This window comes from Meleagris gallopavo, chromosome 7 (genome assembly GCF_000146605.3).
Source record: "Meleagris gallopavo isolate NT-WF06-2002-E0010 breed Aviagen turkey brand Nicholas breeding stock chromosome 7, Turkey_5.1, whole genome shotgun sequence".
Lineage (NCBI taxonomy): Eukaryota > Metazoa > Chordata > Aves > Galliformes > Phasianidae > Meleagris > Meleagris gallopavo.
In genome coordinates, this window is record NC_015017.2 from 30716238 (window position 1) to 30725953 (window position 9716).

Below are 9716 nucleotides of genomic sequence, written 5' to 3' on the forward strand. Positions count from 1 at the left end.
TACCATCAGGGCATGGACTTTGCATGAGTGCTGTTAAACGTATTTTATCATCATATTGGGAAATGTGTATCAAGGTAGGTTGCTGGGATAAACTTTGTAAAAAAAAAAAAAATAAATGACAGTAGCACAGCAGTGAGTGGGATTTACAACTCAGGCTTCCCAGCACCTTTACAGCACAAAAACTGTTTATTAGCACAAGTTTTTCCTTTGTATGTTGTGTTTACTTGTTCCCAGCAGGGTCTGCTGATGTTAATGGACTCACAGCAGTACATTCTACTTCTGTTATTACAGGTCTAATTCAGTCATTAACATTTCATTAATGGACTGGCCTCCTAGCTGTTTGCATGGCTGTCTAGATATTGATGAGCTTTCTAGTACAGAAAACTTGTATTTAAGGCAGACTCCTAAAGGTTTATTAAATTAGGAGTGAATCTTCATAGCACTCTGTCATTCATTTTGAAGATAAAAGCCAAATCTTCGAACAAATTTACATTGCAAAAGTTGTCAGTACCCGAATAAAAAAATAAATTGCATGCAAAAATGCTCAGAAGAGGGGGAAAAAAAGCACAGACTCCACATGCTCCATTACCTGGATGCATGAGTCTCCAGCTCCTGCCTTAAAACTGATGTGGCTCAGCACTGCCAAGTGTGCTGTGCTCTACCTTGGAAGGAATTGCACTTCAGTGGGATACAAATTCATCCCTTTTTCCACATCACAAGTGTATTCTGCTGCTCCACTAGTTCACATTTTCAGAGTTTTTGAATTGGAGTTTTTAATCCTGTCCACAAACTTCTCTGTTGGGAACAGCCTTACTGGTGCCAAACTGAACTAGCCAAACTGAGAGGCTGCTCAGAATAGCAGGGCAGTAGTTTGGGGACCTCTGACATTATCCTCGAAGAGGAAGACAACATAATTTTTAGAGTTCAGTAATTTTCTAGCATTATCAACAGTGCAGTGGAATCTAGTTATAAAACAATCAAGGTAATATCTGTACCCCAGAGGAAGGTAAGTGTCCTTATGAAATTGCTCGATGCAGTTACGAGGTGCTTCCTTTGACCACATCTCAGCTTTTTCTCCATTAAAAGGAACGTGCATTTTGAGGCATTTTGAGAAGTGGAATATACAGTATCGTATCATATGAGTGTCTAATGCAAGTACTTTGTGAAAATTACTAATTTGATATCATAATTATGCTTGCAATATAAAATTATTAAGCACTGTCTTATTGCACAGTAAATGGAACTTATATTGATGTAATAAAAGGTATTTCAATTCTATTACAATAACTTTAACATATTCTTTAATGGTATCCACAGTTAACAAAAATGCGCTAGAGCCAGAAAAAGCCCAGTTGATGAGTGCTGTAGACTACAATATTAGGTCATAATACATAAAATTTGTGAACTTTCTTATGCACTACTTTACATTTATGAACACCTGCAACTTTTTTTGTGGTTTTTGATAGAGAATGAGATGTTAAAAAGTAGAAGTAGGATTAGAGGCTAGCCAATCAAGTCCCTGGAGAAAGTCCTCTTAATAAATATGGCATTATACATGCCTTTGACTTCTGCTTTATAAATGAGGCTGTAAATATTATTGATCCTAAATTCATATTTTTTTAAAGAATCTTACTAACTCAGTCAGTCAAGACTGCACCAGGATGACAAGAAAATAGATCTCTTATTACAAAATCTGAAGCTTATTATCTTGATAAATGTACCTAGGTTTGAGAAATCAGGGTGGGGTTGGGAGGGATATCAAGAGAAAGGAGGGATGCAGTGTTTTCATATAAATATGTTCAAGTGTTTTTCTTCCCTGTAGAACCTTCACAGCCCAGTATGTATGAACTACTTACTTAACAGTGGGGAGGGAAAAAAAATTGAAAAAGGACACCAAATTCTAAACATATTCATCTAGGTTTCTTTTGTCTGTCAGGGTAAATAAAATGAGGAAACTAAACACAACAACAGGGAGAAAAAGAAAGCAGTCAGCTAAAATGTCATGACTTGCTTCTCTGCAGGTGTCAACTTGACTTCACTGAAATGGCATACAACTTTGATTTTCTCATCAGGAAAAAAATGTTTATTCCCTTTGCCAGACCTAGCAGATAAGAAACTACTGTGTGTAGCACTGCATATTTTGATACTGGGGATATCTGCACACAGCTATTCTTGAGACACATGCTAAAAATATTTGGTGTGCTTTGTGTCGAATTGTTGTCATGAATTATTAAAATGAGCTGTTATGTTTTCATTAAACTGGCGGTCTTAATAATTTAAATGCTGGTCTTTAAAACACTTACTGTATATTGATGATCTTCACAGGAAGAAAGAGAGCCTCCCAATTATTTTACATCTTGAATTTATTTATTTACCTGTCATGTGCCGTTATGCATTACTATACGCCCATATTATTTTATCACGACACACACTACATTGCTCTACATTTGATCTGTCACTGAGAATTCAGCAGGCTTTTACTCCTGCAGCCAGTATTTCCAGTTACAGGAACCTTTCAGAGGGTTCAAGAATACCTCAAGGTTTAAGGTTCTATTTACTTTAAGATATAAGGTAATAATCTTCAGAGTTGTTAGATAAATGCATGGCAGTTAATAGTGAACCAGTGGTCCATTCTGATGGCAACCTTCTTGCAGCTGAACAACACCTGATACTCAATGAAAACCAAAGAAAGATGTGAAAGTGTTCACAAGTTGCAGCCTGACTTCAACACAACACTCAAATTTCTTCTCAACCACTTAGAACTAAAAATGTATTTACTGTGGTGACAATGGCTGAAAATGAAATTTTGCAAGGCTTGTCAAATCATGGAGCTTTGGTAATCATCTAGATTTCAATTACACTGTGTTAGGTCTTATACAGGACCACTTTACTGCCTTCAGGCACATGCCTCCACAACATGTATTTGCGATGGTCGACAACATTGGAAGCAATTGTTCTACCATGGATTTGTGTTCAACATCTGTACCTCCCATGATCACCTGAAGACCTGAAAGTGGCTACATGTTAAATACATACATGAATAAATGAACATTCAACTGAACTGCAATTTAAACTTCTTTTTTTTTTTTTTAAGTAGGACGAGTCTCATTTGTCAAACTCTTGTCTTTTTCTTTATTCTCTGAAGAACAGCTCACGCTCCTGTGCAAGAACTTAGCAGGCCTTAATCTTTCAAAACAATTTTGCACAACTTTCTATGAGGAAATTATATGGATTTCATGAGTTAGGTCACAAGCCCTGCAAGTTTGTACCTATCTGCACAGATCCCACCATATTCCTATATGCATCCAGCTCAGATTTTCATGTTAACTTTTTGCATTACTTGTGGAAAGTTACTTAGACTCTTTGCATTTCTGCTTGACTGTGAAATGTGAATGAGAGACATTTAAAGTTAGTTTAAAAATTCAAGTTCTTGTACTAACAACAATAAAAAGAGTTCTAAATGTAGAAGCTAACACAAAGACTTCAGTAATTATTCAGTCAAGTTGAAAATCTTGTGAATAAAGCAACATCAAAGCTATCAGGTAATACCCACCATCTCCTATCTTAGCTACAATACTGACAATGGCCACCACAGGGCTTTAATGACCATTCTAAGTGTATTTCAGTATGAAAAACAAAAGCTCACATAACATCATCCTCACTCAAAATAGTTGCAGCTGAACCTGAGATAGTATTGATTTAGACTTTCCCCTTTTTGGTTTCACCTCTAGATGAAACCCAAAGTTACTTGCGTGAGAACTAATCTTTTTCTAACCAATTAATCTTCACTCTGTTAACCATTTCTGAAACAATGATCATCAGCAATTAGCTTACAAGAAGTATAAGAAGATATTCAGATGTAAGGCAGCCAAATGTCATTGAAAAAATACCAAATTTTACCATTAAAAGTTCAAAGAACAATTCAACTTCATAAGCGTTTTTCTTTTGCTGAATTAAAACTTTCATAAACAAATTTAGTAATATATGTTTTTAAGAAATAAATTTTCTGACAAGCAAGACAGCTTGCGAATTCCAGAATAAGAGGAATACCAAAAAGCTTAAATATATAAGAATAATATATTGGGTTTAATGAGAAAACTATAAATAATACTCTCATTTGCATTTGTAGATTGTAGATTAATTTCTGTGGACCTCACTTGATTACACCACAAAGCAACAAAATAAGAACTGTTTCAAAATACCTCCCCACAAGGGCAAACAAACTCACAAGACTCACAGGTTTCCTATAGATGAGCTAGAGATGACAAACTTCTCAAGTTTTAGGAATCTATGTTCATGAGACACGATGATATGTTACCTAAGCAACAGCAACACTCATTTTACACAGCACAACCATAGCAAGATTTCAAAATATTAACTTCAAACATCACACAAAGCATAAATAATCTTCATTCTTACAAAGTTTAAAGATGCATCATATTTCTTTCCCACATATGTCCTGCTAGCCTCATAAAACATACCGTGTTTCATTATAAGATTATAGGCTTGAGCATATATATCACAAAATGTTAACTACTGCAAAAAGTAAGAAAATAGATTTTGACATTGGAGAATTATTTTTCTACTCTCCTGTGCTTTTGGATCAAAAGGCAATGATACTTGGCTGGTTAATCTGGCCTGATTCCAGGACTGCATACCATGGTGAGAGATGCCAAGAACACTGATGCCACATGAAACAGAAGTTATCTTCTAAAAATTCATAATGATTGCAGGGCAATTTGTATTTTAACTGATATATAGCACAATCTCATTTAGTCTCCTTGTCTGGTCAAGAGCAATTTTCATTTGGGCAACTGAATTCTGTTGTTATTAATAAGATGTATGAGACGCTGTGATCACTTCACAGTGTAGCATTTGACATCTCTCCCATACCACATCCACTGAAACACATAGTTTTCAGCTCATACTGCCCTATGGGGGTCACTGAGTAGTGGTGAACTATCATGAAATGTGGTTTCTCTCCTGCAGACAAACTATTAAGTGCTGGAATACAAATGTATATGAAAAAGACCATCCTTTTTGTCCAGTTTGCTTATCACTAATTAAAACCACCTATGTAAGTAAATCCTGTAATCTTTCTGTCCTTCATTATGAAGTAGCTGTGCACTGCTTCCCTTTTAGTTAATTCACAATACAGACTGCTATTGTTTGGTTTATTATCTTCCTAAAAGGATAGATGATTTCAGATGCACTAGATATATAAAACAGTGGAAAAGTAGTAACGAAAGCAAATTTGTACAGAATATCATTACATTTTATGTTTGTGAGTCTATTTCTATTTATGAGACAGAGAAAACTCAATTTATCATTCTTGTTCTAAGATAAAATTCCTCCCTACTTCTGTGAATACCCAGAGTCACAGCTTCTGTGGTAATTGAGGATCCCTACTGATGAGTTGCCAAACTTTCTAATTTAAGTATCAGTAACTGGTTTGTAAATATAATTAAAATTTCTTTTTTATGTTTTCATTTGAAAATTTTTGTTCTTATTTATTCAATTAGCAATATAAATTTAAAGTCCATACACGCATTTCTTGGTAATTATTAAAAGTCAGATAATTACACTCTACAATGAATTTCCAGTACTTTATGAGTTCTACAGTCTTATTTTACATCAGAAATGTTCTTTCAAAACAAGCAGGATGCTGAAATTGCTGTCAGTTATCATATGGGCATAGATTCCACTCTCTGAAGTTGTTACTGGCTTATTTTTAAGTTCAACAGTTACTGCACTTCTAAGGAAAGTGGCAGAGGAATCAGTGATGTGAAAAGTAATGTTTCACCAAATTAATCGTTCATGGTATTGAAACAAAATTTTATGCTAATTCCCTGTGAGTACAAAGTCCAGCAAAATAAACATTTTCTTTAAATCACAGAACTGAAAACATTCAAAATCCAACCAAAACTCTTAAAAATAACATAAATAAGCTGTATCTCACCTGCAGTGTCAGTACAACTGCCCATAAGCCTGCTAATCAAAGTGTTGGTAAACAAAAACCTTTACAATCTTCTCATAACATGGAAACATTTAAACATGTTTATGTGTCATTAAACATGACACATAAATGGTATCTCATAAGAGAAAATTTTGAATTCTATATAAAATACAGCATACCTTGATGATAATGGGCTTAATAAGCCCAGCTCCAGGCCTGGCCACTGGTGGGTTTTGACTGATGACTGGATAGGGTACAGCTATCAAATCAGATGGAGCTGAGCTACTTGGGGCCTGTCTCCTTGCTGAACAGCAGGTGATTCCTGCATGATAGAACAGCGTGAGTTTAAACAAAATTAAATCATAAAGAACTTGTTTTGCAAGCGGTACATGTGTAGATAGCACCTATGAAACTGGTTTTTATGACAAACTCTACGTATGAAATAAGTGGGTACTTTCATTATGCTGCAAGTGCTACAGGTTCTCATTTTCCATAGCACCACTATGGCTCAGAACTTCCAGCTCTTACACCCAGTGCAGCGTTTTCATCTGCGCAAGCTACTTTGCACTAGCAGAAATATCCTGGCATGGTATCGCTCTGTAATGCACTGGGTTGGTGTAACATATAGAAAAGATGCAAGGTTGCAGAAGAGTGGACTCGTTAGGAAAATGTATACAGCAACATACAGGAATTGTCTGCATCTATTACCATAAAAATACTTGAACTAAGGAAAAAAAAAAAGAAAAAGAATCAGAGGAAAATTAAAGAGAGGTATTATCATTTAATGGATAATTGTATACAACTTTCTTCAGACTATAAAATAAAAGAAAGCAGCTAAAATGGAAGGGAATTACTGGTTGTTTTAGTCTGTGTTGAAGTCATTATAGCACTGTTTTCCCTAAGGAAACTGTGGAAACCTCGACACTTGGAGGGGTGGTAAAATGAGGTTCAGGAAAGTACTGGAAATATAAAATATGAATCAGGAGATGCCAGAACAGATAACCTCCCAGCCTGCATCACCATGTTTTGCAGTCATGCGTTCCAGTGACACATTCCATATGATACCTCTACTCATGGCTTTGGGCGTCAGGGTCCCTCTTCCTCCCAGCTAGGAGGTAGGAACTGCTCAGCTGAGGGCAGTAAAGGTAATGCTGCCACCTCTTGATGATGCACATAGGGATTTAAGTGAGGAGCAAACTCCAGCTTTTCCAGATCTGTGGCCTCCAGAAAGACACTCTGGAACGCTGCACAGCTCTACAGAGGTGAAAAGGGAACTTTGTCAGGATTTTAAAATATTTCTCAGCCTTAGGGCTGCGAACTTCCAATGGGTTTTCCTTCCTAGCACGTTACCCCTTTTCCCTTGTAAAGCATTGCCTTGCAGGTTCATCTATTCTGACTTCATGTTTCAAGGCAAATGCACAAGACACTCCAATGGAAAAAAAAAATCTTAAGTGGACCATAAATAATGAGAAATGTTGGTGACGGGGAAAGAAAAAAGTGAAGTTTGACCATCACTAGTGAAACAGAAGACTGTAGCATACAGGTTTAAATACAAGACAATTCTGTCTCCATAAGATTACAAGAAGAGGTAAATTTTGCATCTCCTGTCTGGAAAAAGGGTGTTAGAGGAGTGTATTCTGAACTTTTCTCAGTTAAATTTTGTTACAAATTAAATGTAAGATTTATTGAGAAGCTTCGTGTTTAATAAAATACTCATAACAGCTTGTGATATTTCACAGGATAAACACACAGTTAACAGTCCTCATGGCCTTATTTGTATAGCAGATCTAAGAATAACAAATCATTCGTTTGATAGCAGAATGACAACAAGTTGTTTCAAGTCATAAAGAAGTACAAGATAAGAGTCAAAATGACAAAATTAGGATTTGAGGTAATAGTGCAGACAACATGTAAGTCTAAAATGAGGTTACACCAATCCAAGCACCGTTTAAACTCCAAAATCACCTGAAATGAGGAGATAGGAATTTCTACATTTTCCAGTCATATCCACAACTGTTCTTTTATTTCCTGCACAGCCCACAACATCTCAATCCTCTCGTGCAATTCAAATCTAATGAAAGATTAATATCAGCTTTGAATACAGTAACATATAAGCATCTGAAAGCAAACACATGCAATTCTTCATCCTGGCTATGTCTCTCTCTCAAAAAAAAATAAAAATAAAAAAAAGGAACAGAGAAAGTTCAGTATTCCTCAGAAAGTACTTTCTTTCAAAACTTAAGGCTCTCTGAGTATATTTGAAAAAAAAATTGCTTTCATTTTTGGAAATGCTGAGAAGGCAGACACTCTTAGTGAGGTCAATGAGACTTACTGATTACACAGTGTTACGGAAAATTAGGCTACTTATTTGGGAACTAAATATGGATTTTAAGAGCATTCAGTGAAGTCATACTTCTGAGTATTTTGGAGCTGGCCTCAATTTTTATAAAGAAAAGTTTGAGACATCAAACAACAACTTTTCAGAAGAACAAAATATTTATTATGTTCTTCATAGCAATTAAAGGCAATTCACATGATCGGAAAAAAGGATGACTTTGAAGAGGGATGGTTACTGGCTACACTTCCATTTTTCCTTTAACAAAACATCATTTTTCAGTCTGCTCAACATACTTAGGATGGCTCCAGCTCCTGTCAGCTTTGGATCCGTGGTACCTGGAGAACAAGCAGTAGGACCCCAGGGCAGAATTTACACCACCAGTGCTGGCCTCTCACGTGTAGGACAGAAGAGCAGTGGGGATGAAGCAGCTTAAAGAGAAGGGGCAAAAGAAAGGGGTTCAAATAAACACTTATGTTTGAAGGTCATAGTAAAAATTCAAAGAACACTCTCTACAAATGTCATTCTCATGTCCTTTATCAGGGAAAGTTTATTTCTGATGGTTGCCTAGCACGAAACGGAGTTGTTGACATTGTTTAGATGCTTGATGTTCACAAAATTAATAAGAAAAACTGACTGAACAATTAAGAAAAAAAGAAAGAAAAAGAAAGAAAACCTCCCAAAAACACAGCAAGACATTTTAAGCTAAAACAACTGCTATTGCTATCAGTTTAAGTAATCACTTTCCCAGCTGACAGATGCAAAGCTCTCCATACAGATAATGACTTTTCCAGCTGACAAGAGTCAGAGAACAGGAAGTGTATGTGGGGATAAGTGTTTGGGAATTACAGAACAGCCAAAGTTTGCTGCTACCTGTATTATCTGAAGAAGGTTAGTTTATTTTTACCTGAAAAAGAAGACATATTTTTACCTGAAAAGCAACATTGGTAAACGTCCAAAATTCCTCTAGTGCAGCCATATACTTTCTTCTGGTGCTGACTAGTTTTTGTAACTTTTTCATTTTCTGTTTGAAAGCAAAAAAATGACATCAGCCAGTAGTTGCAGATTTCAACAGTGCTTTTGCAGGGCAGGGAGAAATGGTACATGCTGTATTGTTGCTGTCTGCACTTCAGCCAAACCTGTTCCATGACATTCAGCAGTGTTGGAAGTGCAGTGCCTCATGGCTATGAAAAAAGAGATCCAATGTCTTATAAAATTATAGCCAAAACATAGAAGTGGCAAAATATACGTTACATTATAACTCACTGTTCAATTAAGTATTAAAAGGCTACTAGGTTCTGTTGCCCTATTTAATACAGAATTTCCTGTTTTTGAACACTGGGAAGCTTTTTGGGGGGTATTGGTGGTGTCTGTTGAAAATGCCCCAATACTTTGGAGATAGAGCTGATTTAAGAGCTATGCAAA

At 36.0% G+C, this 9716-nt stretch overlaps 1 long non-coding RNA gene across 1 annotated transcript; it reads right to left on the reverse strand.

The window, feature by feature from the left end:
- Nucleotides 1–6141: 6141 nt before the first annotated feature.
- LOC116216858 lies at nt 6142–9317 on the reverse strand. Its single transcript, XR_004160418.1, has 3 exons — nt 9223–9317; nt 8588–8722; nt 6142–6278 (listed from the first exon to the last, which is right to left on the reverse strand). It is a non-coding gene; the product is annotated as an uncharacterized LOC116216858 (long non-coding RNA).
- Between the last annotated feature and the right edge of the window lie 399 nt (nt 9318–9716).